The sequence below is a fragment of the Toxorhynchites rutilus genome, chromosome 2 (assembly GCF_029784135.1).
Source record: "Toxorhynchites rutilus septentrionalis strain SRP chromosome 2, ASM2978413v1, whole genome shotgun sequence".
NCBI classification, from domain to species: domain Eukaryota; kingdom Metazoa; phylum Arthropoda; class Insecta; order Diptera; family Culicidae; genus Toxorhynchites; species Toxorhynchites rutilus.
In genome coordinates this window covers 257,050,211-257,066,120 of record NC_073745.1, presented here as the reverse complement: position 1 = coordinate 257,066,120, position 15,910 = coordinate 257,050,211, and the positions used below count along the sequence as shown (strand labels likewise).

The 15,910-nt window shown below is 39.6% G+C and overlaps 1 protein-coding gene across 2 annotated transcripts in view; it reads right to left on the bottom strand.

The window, feature by feature from the left end:
• LOC129769872 (ubiquitin-conjugating enzyme E2 W) overlaps positions 1 to 15,910 on the bottom strand; it is a 65,470-nt gene that overhangs the window by 41,342 nt on the left and 8,218 nt on the right. Inside the window, exon 1 of one of the 2 annotated variants that reach the window (XM_055772376.1) lies at positions 10,425 to 11,092. The exons of the other annotated variant lie outside the window; for it this stretch is intronic. The gene's annotated coding sequence lies outside the window, so the exon portion shown is untranslated. Of the gene's footprint in view, positions 1 to 10,424; positions 11,093 to 15,910 lie in introns of those variants that run through there. 2 annotated transcript variants of the gene reach the window in all.

The window sequence follows — 15,910 nt, the reverse complement described above, 5'->3', positions numbered from 1 at the left end:
AAAGGGTCATCTATTAGCGACTTGAAGGTTTTGTATCTTTGTGTGAACGAACCCTTAAAACATTTTAATGATCTACCAATGACAAAACGTTAGTCAAAATCAACATTTTCATCATGGTGAAGTACACAAACGAGCAAAGCTTAATAATTGATAAAAATTACTACTGAAATTCGGAGTCGGAGAATGCAACTTTACGAGCGCTTACTCCAATTTTCAGCCGTAATAATCGTCTCAACCGGCAGACTGTGCATAGTTTAGTGACCAAATTTGAGTCTATATTTTTGCAATTGAATGTTCCCGTGCCAACGAGAAGCTGCCCCGCACGAAGCAGCTAAATTGCCGCAGCCGCAATTGAAACTATCCGAAATGACCCAAATCAGTCGGTTCCCAAACCTCATTGTGGTGTATTTTGCGAAAAGAGCTTAGGCTACATCCTCACAAGATCAAATTAATTCAACAACTTAAGCCTCTTGACCATATGAAGCGCTGAAACTTCTCCGATTGGGCTTTAGCGAATTTTGAAGGAAATGATCACAAAATCGTCCTACGCGATGAGCCTCATTTCTGACTAAATGATCAACAATGGTCAACAAGCGAAATATGCGTTATTGGTCAGATGCAAACACATTTGAGCTTCAAGAAACACCATGACATCCTAAAAAAATACCTTTCAGTGTTGTTTTCATGCCAGAGGAGTGATTGAGCCGTATTTCTTCGTCTATGAGAGCGACCGTCATGTTACCGTCAATAGAGAGCGCTATCGCTACATGTTTAAAGACTATTTTCGACCAAAGTTGGAAGATCTTAACATCAATGTGGTTTCAACAAGACGGTGCCTCTTGCTCTTAAAATATTGTTCCTATTAAATTTTTTTTTGCTTTATTACAATTTATGGTCGAACAACTGGATGTGTTAATATTAAATAACTAACAACCTGAATGAAAATATTAAAACGGAAACTTTAATGACGAAATATCTACTATTTATATCCCAACTAAGCATTGATTCAAGTGACGTAAATAACTCCACGTAACATGCTCACATACCATAGAAGGCGAAGTTCCACTAGGAACATTAGTGCGAACGACTTGATTAACACTCCTATACTCGCGCATTGGTCTGTCAGACCGAGAAATCAATAATTCGTTCATTTATCAGAAAATATCAACACTACGACTTTGCGATTCTCTCTAGCTTCGTTATTCGCCGTTCGTCATCGTTTAGCGTATCGCATGTGTTGGTACAAAGGGAACGTGTGCCACTTTTTTAACACTTTCGGTCTGACACACCGACGCGAGTATAGGAGTAACTATTCTTATTTGATTTCAGTCCCTTTTGTAAAAGGATTGATCGGATCCATATACAGGTCGGACTTGATTATATATAATCGCAATTTCACTTTCAACGTTAATTTTCGAATCCAATACATAATCGAATCACAAAAAAGCTATTTTTCTATTAATGTTTGACATTCATACATTAATGAAAAAATTGTTTTCTTGAGATTCGATTATGTATAGGATTTGAAAATAATTGTTGAAAAAAAATGGTCGACTATATATAATCGAGTTCGACCTGTATTAACTATTCGTCGATATATTTATCGTTAGATTCATACGTTCGAAAGCAAAATATAAATGTTTGACTTTCGTATAGTTATTCGAAACACAATGGAAACATTACAGAGAAGTTCAACTTTCGGTCTGTGATACCGTGCGCGAGTATATGTGTTATGATTTTTCACGCGAGTACAGGAGGGTTAACAATATACCAAACCTTGGGCATCAAATTTTCAATCAAGTGCACAAGTACGAGAATGTGATGGCCGTGTTTGAAAGACACATTATTTCGTAAATCAATTTCGGTTCGTTGGTTTTATTTTTACTCTTTACTTATTTGAGAAAAAGGGCAGAATTCCGTTCTCAAACTTTTTATTTATACTTCAATAAGTTAGAATATCTGAGAGGAAATGACAGGAAACTCTCACGGCCCTAGTCTATGACCGAACTATTCGCTGGAGAATCGCAAATGGGTTATATTATATATACACAATTACCCAATTGTAATAAATACTTGAATATGATTCACCCGAATGCAGCAGATGAAATACAACCCAAATAAATTAGAAGTAAAATGTAAAATTTTGAAGATGAAACTTGAAAAACTATGCGAGAGACTTCGTCGTTTCATTTATAGGAATAAGTGTTGGCAAGATAATATGGTCTCTTTTTCTCTTTCCGTGCTGATACATTAACACGGGCTTCGGAAAATTTTGTTCTAAACGTAGCATGTGGTTTTAACATAAAGAATTTAAAAGGCCTCCTGACTGGGGAAGCAAGTAAAATATGCCCCAAAATCAAAACCAAATAAGAGATTTTGGCAATTCTAGTGAATCCCTATTGGGGTGATCCTAGGATATATAGTGGAAGTTGTACTTTTTTATTTTTTTCACGCCATTCTCAATATCTTCAAGATAAAAATTTGAAAAAAAACAGGAAGTGCATCTTACTATGATGTGTCGGTAAATATCGTCAAAAAAAATCATCGAAAATTCAATTTTGTTTTGGTATTTTGAAATGTTTTTCTCTGTTTTTGAAATTTGATACTAAAGCAGTGAACTTTTAGGCGGCATTTCAACTTAAACTTCAACTAACTTCCCAATAATAATGGGTGTGTCACATCAAATTGCATCACGGAAAAAACGCTGTAGAAATTCGCCCAGTAGACCGATCCTTTTGAAAATTTTAGACAGTAAAATAAAAACTATTAAACAACTTTTGGCATTTTCTTTTTATTCATACTTCGAGCCCAAGCCCGTATGCTCGCACCTTCCTCTTTACCCCGTCCATAAGGTTCTGTACAACGTCAGGTTGTAGTTTTTTTTGAACAGAAATCCATTTTCTCTTGAAGTCCGCCTCCGATTTGACAACTTTTGGGTTCTTCCGGAGGGCCTGCTTCATAATCGCCCAATATTTCTCTATTGGGCGAAGCTCCGGCGCGTTGGGCGGGTTCATTTCCTTTGGCACGAAGGTGACCCCGTTGGCTTCGTACCACTCCAACACGTCCTTTGAATAGTGGCACGAAGCGAGATCCGGCCAGAAGATGGTCGGGCCCTCGTGCTGCTTCAATAGTGGTAGTAAGCGCTTCTGTAGGCACTCCTTAAGGTAAACCTGCCCGTTTACCGTGCCGGTCATCACGAAGGGGGCGCTCCGCTTTCCGCAAGAGCAGATCGCTTGCCACACCATGTACTTTTTGGCAAACTTGGATAGTTTCTGCTTGCGAATCTCCTCCGGAACGCTGAATTTGTCCTCTGCGGAGAAGAACAACAGGCCCGGCAGCTGACGAAAGTCCGCTTTGACGTAGGTTTCGTCGACCAGGCAATGCGGCTTCGTCAGCATTTCGGTGTACAGCTTCCGGGCTCGCGTCTTCCCCACCATGTTTTGCTTTTCGTCGCGGTTAGGAGCCTTCTGAACCTTGTATGTACGCAGGCCCTCCCACTGCTTGGTCCGCTGGACGAATGAACTTGACAAATTCAGCTTATTGGCGACATCCCGGACCGAACTTCTCGGATCACGTCTAAACTGCTTAACTACGCGCTTGTGATCTTTTTCACTGACGGAGCATCCATTTTTGCCGTTCTTCACCTTCCGGTCGATGGTTAGGTTCTCGAAGTATCGTTTTAGTACTCTGCTGACCGTGGATTGGACGATTCCCAGCATCTTACCGATGTCCCGATGTGACAACTCCGGATTCTCGAAATGAGTGCACAGGATTAATTCACGACGCTCTTTTTCGTTCGACGACATTTTTCCAAATTTACGAAAAATTTACAGTGAAGCATGGCCAACGTGATCTATACACTCTTATCTGATTATAAGCGAAAGCTGAAGATATAATTCCTAAAAATTAAATTTCTACAGCATTTTTTCCGTGATGCAATTTGATGTGACACACCCTTTACATCTACAAATATTGCCTAAACAGTTGTGTCACATTCACCTGAAACACGTTTACCCGAAGGTAGCACATACTCGAATGACAACCCGAAACCCGAATGTAACAAATATCCGAATGCAACATTCACCCGAATGAACATTTACCCGACAACAAATACCCGAACGCGACATTTACCCGAATGCAACATTTACCAGAATGTATCGTTTACCCGAAAAAACCAGAAAATTACCAGAAAAAAACTTACAAGTCAGATTACTAGTTTTGTCGATTTTACTGTTGATAAATGAGATTTAATTGAAACAACATGAGTGATCAGCAAAAATACGAAGTAAAATGGAAAATTTCAATGAGGAAATTTGATATGATGCTGGAGACTGTGTCATTTTTAGATTTTATTTTTTTTCACATGGTCACGTAAAACCACACAATATAACATAGTATAACGAAACAATTGTAGCAGTGTTCAGGGTGTCGATGTAGACTAGTAATCAAATTCTCTACTAGTTCTTTAGCTGTAAATCCTAAAACATTTAGTTAACTTGAACAATGTAATTTAAGAACGGCTGTCGATATCTTCCAATAAATAAAATGTTGTGATTTTCAATTGAGTTCAACGACGACTGAGAAGTATCGTAGAAGATTCGAAAAAAGGATTTAATTATACAGTTCAAAGTTATATTGAAGGAGTCTTAAACACTAGTACGAAACGAGTCATTTTCTTTTTTATTCGGATCAATTTCATGAAACTGTTACGACTTTAACACTAGGTTTACGGAACGCGTCATCTTGACGCATTTCGAATTACAAAAAAAATTACATAAAGTGGTTGCATTTTTAATTTCTTTCTTGTAATGACTTTTATCTATCGATCGAGGTAAATATATTTTGAAGTCTATTTTCTTCAAAAGTGTTCAAATATCGAAATTCTCTATGTGGTATATCTATTTCTACGGATATGCATCAATTTGACGCAACTGGATACGGTTTACTAAATATTTAATACCGATTAGAGTGCCTCTATGCACAAAAATGCTCTTTTTCTTAAATTTTGCTTCAAACAATACATATAACCACAAATTTAAACCCCACTACCCTGTTTTTAATCGAGTTTTTAGTAGTTTTGTACAAACAAAATTCGAAAATTTCAACCATGGTCGTTTTACAAACAGAACGAATTTATTTATGTTCTTAAATGACAGATGACGCTAGATCGAATTTTCATCAGCACATTCGCAAGTAACCTCACTTCATCTAAGGCAAGGCGTTTCACCGGCGAGTTGGAAGAATTTTTGAATGAACACAACGAATTAATGAAATACTTCAAATCACACTTGCTCGGTTTACAAAATGACAATCACGCTATTGTCATCAATTCTGATAAAACATCTTCTGGAGAGCAAGTGTCTAGATTCTATGCGCAAGCGTTACTAGAATCATAGATGGTGTCTGCACAATGACGCGAGAAATTGTTATTCGAAGAAAAACAATAATCTGGAATTCATCGTTAACGCATCGTTCATACAACTCTCTCCATGTTCTTCTTCAATAGAACTAACGTTCCTAACGCTTAGTTGAGATTTCTATACCAAACAACACGCCTTGAATGCATTCTTAGTGGCAAGCTCTAGAATGTGTGTGACCACAATGCAAGTCAGAAGAAATATCTTTTACGAAAAATGCCCGACCGTTCTGAAAGAACAAGATGAATATTGTACAAACACTAGACAACGTGATCCTGCCACAAGTACGCCATTCATTATGAACATCATTATTACTCATTTTGAAATAATATTTATGAATAGTTATATCAGACGAATAAAATAAAGGAGTGCGCTCGATGGATGTTATGTGTATCGTATGATGTCGTTATATGATGTCGTGAGCTGTACCAACAGTTCATGGCCGACATGTACGCGAAGGTAGAGAGCGAACGACTGCGATTCCTACGACCTAATCAACAAAACAACAACAATCTTGAGGTAGAATACATTAACTTGGAAAACGCTATCATGAGCAACGCCGTAATAGTGTCAGGGTAAAAATTTTCCGAACGGATTGCAATTTTGCATTCTGAAATATGTCAACCTTGCGACGCAATTCGACATAGACAACATTGAGCTCCGTGTTTCATTTCTGTGAAGCGAAAATGCAAAATGAATATTCGGGATGGATGAACACGCTTTTAAACCAAATTGTTTTAATGAAAGTTAATTGTACATATCAAAAATGTATTCGATGTGAAAAAGCAACACATTCTCTGCAATTGGGGAATAAATCTTGAACGAAAATTGTGTCTGGCGATGATTTTATGTTATGTATAAAGTTTTGGTGTGGTCCCCATGGTCTAGTGGTAAGCGTTGCGCTTGCCAAGATGGGGGCTTTACCCCCTTTATTAACTTTGAGTGCAGATCGGTAAAGAGCCGGAGTTCAAACCTGTAATTGGTATGTACAGTGCACACCAGTTAACAAATGAAAACGGCCTAAGACTCATCGATTTCGCCACCTCTAAGAATATGGCCGTACGCAGTACCTTCTTCCAAAACAAATTCCTCCACCAATACACCTGGAGGTCACCAAATCAAACAGAATCTCAGATCGACCATGTTCTGATAGACGGCCGACATTTCTAGGACATAACTGACGTCAGAACCTATCGAGGCGCTAACATCGACTCGAACCACTACTCGAACCACTACCTAGTGATGGTTAAGAACTCTCCGTTATGAACAACATTCGGTACCGATGCCCGCGATGGTACAATCTTACGCGACTGAAACAAACCGCGAGCAGAAATGTGTCGGAATAAGGATGGGAGTATACTGACGAACGAACGTGATGTGACCGGAAGGTGGAGGCAGCACTTTGATGAACACCTGAATGGCGTACAGGCAGAGGACCAAAATGGCGATGGAAGCGATTACGTTGGTGCAGTAAAAAATGAAGATGTTCCACCCCCAACGATAGGTGAAGTAAGGAATGCTATTAAACAGTTGAAGAACAACAAATCAACTGGCAAAGATGGCATCGGAGCGGAACTTATCAAGATGAGCCCGGAAAAATTGGTTAGTTATCTGCATCGGCTGATTGTCAGATTTTTTTGGAAAACAGAACAACTACCACAGGAGTGGAAAGATGGGGTTATTTGCCCTATCTTCAAGAAAGGGGACAAACTAGACTGTGAAAACTTTCGTGCAATCACCGTCCTGAATGCCGTCTACAAAGTGCTTTCCCAAATCATCTTTCGTCGTCTATCGCCACTGACAAACAGATTCGTGGGAGGTTATCAGGCCGGCTTCATCGAAGGTCGGTCTACTACTGACCAAATCTTCACCTTGCGGCAGATTCTCCAGAAATGTCGTGAGTACAGAGTCCCCACGCACCATCTATTCATCGACTTTAAAGCCGCATACGATTCAATAACACGAAAAGAGCTATGGAGAATCATGGACGAAACGGCTTCACCGTGAAGCTGACAAGACTGATTAAGGCTACGATGGATGGAATACAGTGCTGTGTGCGAATTTCGGGTAGATTATCTGATCCATTCGAGTCCCGCAGAGGGCTTCGACAAGGTGATGGTCTCTCTTGCCTACTGTTCAACATTGCGCTAGAGGGTGCTATGAGACGAGCGGCGTTTAACTTGCGTGGTACGATTTTCAATAGATCCAGGCAATGCATCTGCTTCACTGATGACGTAGACATTGTCGGCAGAACATTTGAGACGGTGGCTGAACATTACACCAGACTTAAGCACGAAGCAGAGAGAATTGGACTGAATATCAATGCGTCTAAAACCAAATACATGCTGGCTTTCGGATCCGAGCACGACAGGACCCGATTAGGTAGTAGTGTAATGATCGACGGCGATGAGTTTGAGGTAGTGGACCAATTTGTCTACCTTGGCTCAATGGTAACGTCTGACAATGATACCAGCCGCGAGATCCGGAGACGCATCATCAATCGTCAATCAAAAGTCGTACCTACTATAGTCCCCACAAACACCTAAGGTCAAACAGACTTAGCAGTCGTGCGAAATGTTCCCTGTACAAAACGCTCATAAGACCGGTGGTCCTCTACGGGCACGAAACGTGGACAATACTCGAAGAGGACCTGCGAGCACTCGGAGTCTTTGAACGGCGGGTGTTAAGAACCATCTTCGGCGGTGTACACGAGGACGGCGTATGGAGGCGAAGGATGAACCACGATCTCACGCGACTCACCGGCGAACACAGTATCCAGAAAGTGATCAAAGCTGGAAGGATACGCTGGGCAAGACATGTTGCAAGAATGTCGGACTACTATCCTGCAAAAATGATGTTCATCGGGAATCCGGCTAGTACGAGACGAGGAGCACAACGAGCAAGGTGGTTAGACCAAGTGGAGCATGACATGGTGAGCACGGGGTGCCCGCGGAATTGGAGGGAGATAGCCACGAACCGAGTTAATTGGAGAAAAATTGTGAATCAGGCCATGTTGTAAAGACATTAAACCAAAATAAATAAATGAAAAATAAAGTTTTGGTGAGAATGCAAGGAAATTTATAGACAAAAAAGTTAAGTTAGGGTTAGGACTATATCTTCTATGTATTTAAAAGACATCGAGTGATCGTGAAATTCGATCGAGTTTCAAACCAATCGGATTCCGGAATATGAATAACTGTTCGATACTGTTACCATAATAATGGTGTATGGTCCATGCGGCGATTCGAAACCTTTATCACCTTGCATGGTAGATGGAATATGTAAAAAGCGTTTTCCTAGAGATTTCACCAACGACACGATCGTAAGCGTAGACGAATATCTAATATATCAACGAATAAATGCTGATGATGTCATTCACAAATATCAACAAAGTAGACACATCGTTGGAAATCGTTGAGTAGTACCATATTCGCCTCAGCTGGGCAAAAAGCAATGAATACATTAGCAAGTCCGTGGATAAAGGAAGTGGCACTATGGCTGTGATTATAAATTAGAATACCGCAGTGAATACTCCTCGATTGAATGACAACAACGAAGTAATGCGGTTCCAAATAAGAACGATACATCAGCTCCATTGTTCTCTGGCGTATCATTGGTTTCCCAATTCATGAACGAGACCCAGTAGTTATAAATTTAGCCGTGCATATTGAAAAAGAGAAGCGCGTATTTTCCTCCAACGAGACAGCATTTGAACGATATGAATATTGATTTTCTTTATTTCATTTTTCAACTTTACGACAAAAATCTATTACTTTTTTTTCTTCTTCTCTAGCTTTTGGAAATCAAACATATAAGGTAAATTAATGAAATACATTGCATCCATTTGTTTCCCAAAATGACTTTTTTTTAATTCATAACATCCCCCCCTTAAATAAAAAAATGGATCTAATATTTTGCGATAAGTAACAATACTATCACTTTTCATGAAATTCTGAGATACACTATATCGGTTTGGCATGGAATGGATGTATATGTGTGTTGCGTCAAAATGACGCGTGCTCGTAGAGATAGGTAGAGGAACTGGTACAAATTCGGTACCCCATTTTTTTTTTCTTGGACTTAGCTCTTGGCCAATGCTCGGAATTTATTCATATTACATCAGCTTATGAAGGGATATATTGCGGACATTTCCCCGCAAACCGATTTCAAAAATCTTGATTTGGCTCGGAGCTTTGAGCATAAAAGTGAAACAACTCAAATTCGAGTACCCGAGATGCCTGGGTATAAATTTGGCACCCATTTTTTCATTTCTTCAAATTAAAAGAATCGTTCTGAAAAAATCTGAAAGAATCGTTCTCTATATAAGAAACGTCCGTGAACCTAATGTTAACGAAATGCTAACATTGATAACATTTGACTACACGTTCCAAAACCGATGGAAATATACTAGGAAACGCCTCAATATCCTAAATCCTGTCCCATCCACTTCAATCACCAATCCGTGTAGTTCCAATAAATCAAAATCCGTTCTATCGAAACATGTTGTAAGGAATTGATCAAACGAAAAAAAAGGTGACTGTCGATCAGTTGACGAAAATGGAAACACACTCACAGGGAAGTTGATGAATGCAAGTCATCATAAGCGAGCGTTTGTTGTATTAAAAACAAATTGATGCATATTTTGGCTCATCGAAAATTGAATCCAAATATACCAAACCATTCCTAAGTAAAAAAAAAATCTCAAAACCTCTACTAAAATGGAAATCTCAAAAACCAAACAGTTCACTGTTCAAACAAACAGCCCAGGCTCAGCACAGTAGGAGAAAAGAAGCCATTCGATAACACGAATTATCAGCAGTCTATCGATAGCGCGATGCTCGTATCTCCCGTATTCTTAAGTGTAGCCTTTTTTCCCATTAATTTTTTGTCACTTATCAGTTACGAGCTCGACAAGAGTACAGAGACTAACAAAGCGACATTAGAGTGATTACGTCTTCCTGATGATGCCCAGAGTACAACAATCTCAAATCACAACAAATCACTTACGAAACACTCGAGGAAGATACTGTGGAGGAATTATGGCACTGTTAGTAAACCACTTTCGCTATCGATACACTTGAGAACTACCGCTCTCTGAAGTGGCCGCCACTCGACTCGGGTTTGAACAATTTTTCACACCACTAATTAGAAACACTGGCCATTACACTTTCTGGATTCTGAAGCTTGCTCCGGCTACTTCCACGCAAATTGATGATGATCCAGCTGAGATTGCCAACCCGAATCAAATGCGTTCAAAATATTTATAAACAAAACGAATTGAATCACACACTGCAGGCCGGATAAAAAATAGCCTCAGCCTGGAAAATTAAAACGCGAGAACTAAACAAATTTCATCGGTTTCTTCTGCGTTTCGGTGAAGGTACCCCTTCATGGTTCAATTATCCAAAACTTCTCGCTGTTTGGTTTAATTAGGGTCAAACTGAAACGCCTCTTTTTTCTAATGCACTTTAAAACGACGATAAACTGAGGAAAAACATTGCCACGAAAATCCGGGAAAGTCACAAAAAGATCTTGGACCTTTCACTGCTGCAGCAAATCAGCTTCGTCGGTGCAACCAACCCCGCAACGGAATTGTTCTGAGCAAAGAGCATACGCGAGTTACGAACCAAACCGCGGCTGCGTTCGAACCAGACTGCTTTCTACTTTAGTCGACGCGACTTGGAAGCGCAAAGCGTCGTCGGGTTGAGCGGTGAATGCGTTCTCTCACTGCAGACTACGATGGTGCCAACGCGGGGGGTGGTTCTATGCGCTGTTACCGCTGCTGCGCTGGCTTCTAATGGCGTACTCACTGCTCGACTGAAAAGCCGCAAACTTATCTCATTGTACCTACAGCGCATGCACTTCGGTTGAATGTTGATATTTTCGCGTTGTACAAACAACAAAGGCTGAAGAAAAGTGCGCCAGCGAAGAGGGACGAGTTCACCCTCCCCCATCAACCTAACCGAAGAGAGATAGAGAGAGAGAGGGTTCGAGAGCAACCGCGCGCTGATCTGTGGTGTGTGGGGTGTGTATTCTGTTGAAATGTTGCATCAACCATATTGGACGTGACTTACGCGGTGCATAGCAAGAAATGCAAATTTTCTCTGTGCAGTAGACGCAACGGAGTTGAACAAATTATGTGCAATTGCCAACTATTACTCTAACAATTTATGTTCAGTTAGTCGTCTAGTGTTGGAAATGCGCGGGAATTGCAATACATATGGTACAAATAAAAAGCAATATCAATTGAAGAAATTGCACTTCGACGCATCACACTTGAAACGATCATTCGCCATGTAGAGGGGTAACCTTTATAACATAATGACTCTATTGCTTTATAACAGACACATCGATTCAAAAAAGACAGCCCTTTATAGTTAGTTTCAAATATGGGTGACATTTTGTGTTCGAAAAACGGGTTGCCCCATGGATGCTTAATTAACAACACTGGTCGCCAAGTGACTGGCGTCATACATATCATACCGGAAATTTCGGATTTGGTCCCCGTTCTGGCCGGGAGATTTTTCGGAAATGGAAATCTCAAAATATAGGGTTGGGGAAAAAGAAATGTCGTATTTCTGATCGAAATTTGACACTTTATTTAACATACTTGAAATTATCCAATTTAAGTCAAATATGCGCCGTTTTGTTCGCGAACTTGTTGCCATTTAGAAGGCAACCTCATTTTATGATAAACCAAAAATTCAAAATTCATAAAAACACACACCTTCTCTTAGCATCTAAATGTTTCTCCTTTGTAGAGACTAAAGCAGGTACATCTAACAAATATTTGATTGATTGGTTTTATTCTCGGTTTTGTTCACTCACTATTTTTTTTTTTTGTTTAGTTTTTTAGGTTTACGTGTTATTCCTGAACTATTTGGTCAGCCTAATTATGGGCTATCCCTTAGTGCTTAGTGAATACTTGAAATGTTTAATTTCTTGAATCGAAGGAAATATAAAACGTTTTTGTATGATAAAATAAAGAAAGATGTTATGTTCTTTTCTTCAGAATGAAATATGCAGATATTCTTTAAAAGAAATAATGACCCAAAGCACACCACTGGTAGTGTTTAAAATATTTGCATTGAAATAATATAAATGTTTATAAATATTTGCATTGATTTTTTTCTTGCTTGACTTATCAATATCAGCTATTACACAGCTTATGATCGTGTATGGTTAGTTGTAAATGTTTTCTCAAATACTGTATGTATTTAGATGTTTGTGAAATGAAGGTTCGACTTCATCTCAAGGTTTTCAATTGCTATCAAATACGAACGTGAAATATTGTCTGAAATCAGATAGAAGTATCAAAGAAAAAAAAATGAAATTGTACAAAGTGTTCATGAGAATCTATTCCTTACATCGAAAAAAAATATAGGAGGTTGTGTTCAAGACACGACCGCATTGTTGACGTAGAACTACGCTGTAGTTTAATTCAAGTCGCTTGTTTTTAACTGCGAATATTATTTTATAATGCTACGAAATTTTAGAAATAACCATTCTACCAGTTTGGTCGCCCTCAAATATTTTTTTCTTGTAGAATCATTTGATGATTATGGTTTGATGATTCATTCTTGTCCTCGCAGAACAATACATGCTCGAGATAAGCGCAGTTATCATCCTTAGTGGAGAAAGTTTTGCTACTGGCAAGCGAAACCAAATCACATACAAAAATCCAGAAACGACATTTACTTTCTTGGTGACTGAATAAACAAAATAAACTCTTTCTGGTAATCTCAGCAACCTTCATTATGATCAAGATTAGCGCAATGCAATCCTAGTTGAAAGGAGTTTTGCAGCTGACACGCGAACCCAAATAAATTAGTAACTTATTATAACTTATTGAATAACTTGGTATTCCCAAATAATTTTTTGGTGCACAACCTTAACACCTGCTTCACCATAGCGTAAGTTCAATGCATTGATGCAATGTCAAAGGCACCAACGAAGCCTTAATGATGACGAAAAACAAACAATGTCAACTGCTTGGAAAAAAACTGAATATTTGCCTCAGCAGAGATTCATTACTAATACCCTAGCGCAAATGTTTCCCGCTATCTCTCCTGCTTGTCGCCACGTTCGGATCGACATTTAATATGCACACACTTATCTCCGTTTTGCGCTCTTCTCAACAGAAGCCCTTTTTGTAAATATTGCCGGTCTAGATCAGCAGAGCTGTCATCCTTTGTGGAGAGAGTTTTGCTACCGTCATGCGAAACCAAAACACAGACAAAATTCCAGAACATTTATTTTCTTGGTGAGCTGAAGATAGCCTAGCTTGATGATTCCCCACACAATTGTGTAGCTCAGAAGCTTAATGCAATGGCGTCAGTTGGGTGCAATTATTGCAATGCTAGAGACATCAGCGAGTCAGAAATTTGGTCGCGTCCACAGCTCAATCCGAAACTAAGACATTTGAGACTTTAAACTTCTTAAGTTCATTCGTCTCTAACCTTCAAAAAGGCCCTTGGGAAACTTTACTTTTTCCTCGTATTACTCCTCCACTCTTCACCGTCCAGCTAGCCCAGCAACGATGTTGTTCAGTCGGTGTCCTCACGAAGAATGAAAGTTTTCCTCAGCGAGATCCACTGTTTATACTCTAGGCAAATATTTCCCTTCATTCTTCTTCTTTTCTTTTAATCACGGAGACTTTAAGTCTTACGATTTCCCCTTCGTTGCTCGTCCATAAGTTGCTCGTTATTGACAGCTCTGTTCGGGGAAGCACACAAATGGACAGAACAAATCTATGGGAAAATGAAAACGCTTATAGTTTTCATGAATTTTAACCATTTACACACCATGGGATTGTAATGCATAGCATATCAAACAAATCTTAGAGAATTTCCGATTCGTTTGGTATGTAAATCGTCAAAATCCATTCGCGGCAAAAAAAGTTATTAACGTTAACTTTATTTCATAAAACGTAACCTGTTTTCTGATTTGGCACCCTTAATGAAAGACGTAGTTCTACGTCAAAAAAATAAACCGCAAATCGGAACACATTTAGTCAGAGTTCATTCAGGGGAAACAAAATCTACCTTCGCACATAATTTGTGGCCCATTAAACAATTTTCTCGAGTGACTAATTACGGTGTTATTCAAAGTATGTCCAGTATCTTCATTCTTCAGAAAATAAACATGAAACCTAACAGATGTTAGCAGTCACTGGGCGCCTTTCAAAAAGAACACAGTGACGAAGGAAAGACATAAAATCCACAGATGTGGTGAATTTAAATGCAAATCTGTGTGCTATAGGTAAGCCTATGAACATGCTGAATATACTTCGCGTGTACGATGCGGGTTTTTTTCGCTGGATTCCTTGTTAAGAGCTGCGAAATAAGACAATTACAGGGGTATTTCGAGCAAATATGTTAGAGGCTTAAGTCATGACTAGTGATCAGAGCATCATATACTTCCTCCTAGACTCCATAAATATTTCTTAGCAAACTGTCATCCGTTGGTCATTAATTCGTACCGGCCGAAACTCAGAGTGAGACATTCATTGAATGTCACTCTCGCTCATCGCATAGTGCTGCTCTATACGTGACAAGTAGTCAAATTGATATTTATTGGATGGGCTTCCAAATTGCTTATTAATGCCAGAAATTATGGCAACAACATACACTAACCGGCGGCGCAAACAGTTGTCTCAGCTGGTGCTCTCCCGAAACAACGTAAACATATCTTATTTGCTAAATTTAGCGCACACAGAAAGAAGTGACAGCCGCCAAATGTCTGGCGGTTGTCTTTTATTATTTGAGTAACGATGAGTAGTCATCAGTTCCGCCATCTAATGCCGGGCCAGCTCGGTGTCTATGGTGGGTGAAGAGTGGGTGCTTCCTGGTGTGCTAATTCTGGTCGGAGATCATGTTTAAAATATGATCCGAAAAGAGAGAAAGCACATGAACGTATCATCGCCAGCGATGAATTCCTTCCCGCCTGCATGGCGCTTCCAGCGGACAATGCCATTCTGTATTACTCAGCTCCATTAAGCCCCATGATCATCACCATCCGAGCGTGATTTCAACTAACGTTCGTTGTCTGAGCACAGACAACAACAAAAATAACTAAACGAAATGTGTGATAAACATTCACCGCTCCACAAGAATTATAATTGCTTCTGCACGGTTCGTATAACGAATGTATCTATTTCATCAGATGTCAACGATTACATATCGTGCCACAAATTCTGCTGTCCTCTCCGATGTTTTTACTGAAAATCCTTCCATCTACATCGTTCATCCTTTAACTATTTTTTGCTGGCCCCTCTTTCGTCCAGCTACCAATTTCGCATGTTGCTATTTATCAACCCGCCATATGTTCGCGAGATCGCATCGTCATGCCGCGCGCAATCGTTCCGAGTAGACAGACAATGAATAAGCGCGCGCATCCATGGCGCGCTTGACCCATCTCACGCCTTTTTTCGTGATGCAACGAACTCGATCGCGTTTCTTTGTACCCTTCGTTCACTATCGTTATCTTCGCCG